We start from the raw sequence: 361 nt of genomic DNA, 5'->3' as shown, positions 1-361 counted from the left end.
AATCGTGTTTATCTTTTCTGTACTTTTGAAAGACAAATTGTTCTCCTTTAAGATGTAATTGAAGATGGTAAACAATTGGAGTCATCTCACTAATAGCAAAAGCAAATAAACGCCAAGTTGCCTCTGGCGCTGAAACCATCTAGCAGATTGATATTCTTTGATTTCGTCTATTTCAATGGTCGGATCACCAGCATGCACAAAGAAGGCAATTTTATCATGTCCTTTACAAATGTGTTTGTAAATATATTTCACAACTTTAATATCAGCACAAACTTCAACATTAATATGGTAATTAAATTTGCTTAATAAATATGGATTGTAAGGAACCACCCACGAATTATCAAGAAAGTGTTTTCTAATT

Source organism: Capsicum annuum, chromosome 9 (genome assembly GCF_002878395.1).
Source record: "Capsicum annuum cultivar UCD-10X-F1 chromosome 9, UCD10Xv1.1, whole genome shotgun sequence".
NCBI lineage: Eukaryota > Viridiplantae > Streptophyta > Magnoliopsida > Solanales > Solanaceae > Capsicum > Capsicum annuum.
The sequence above is the reverse complement of the archived record's forward strand: the minus strand, read 5'-3'. Positions refer to the sequence as shown.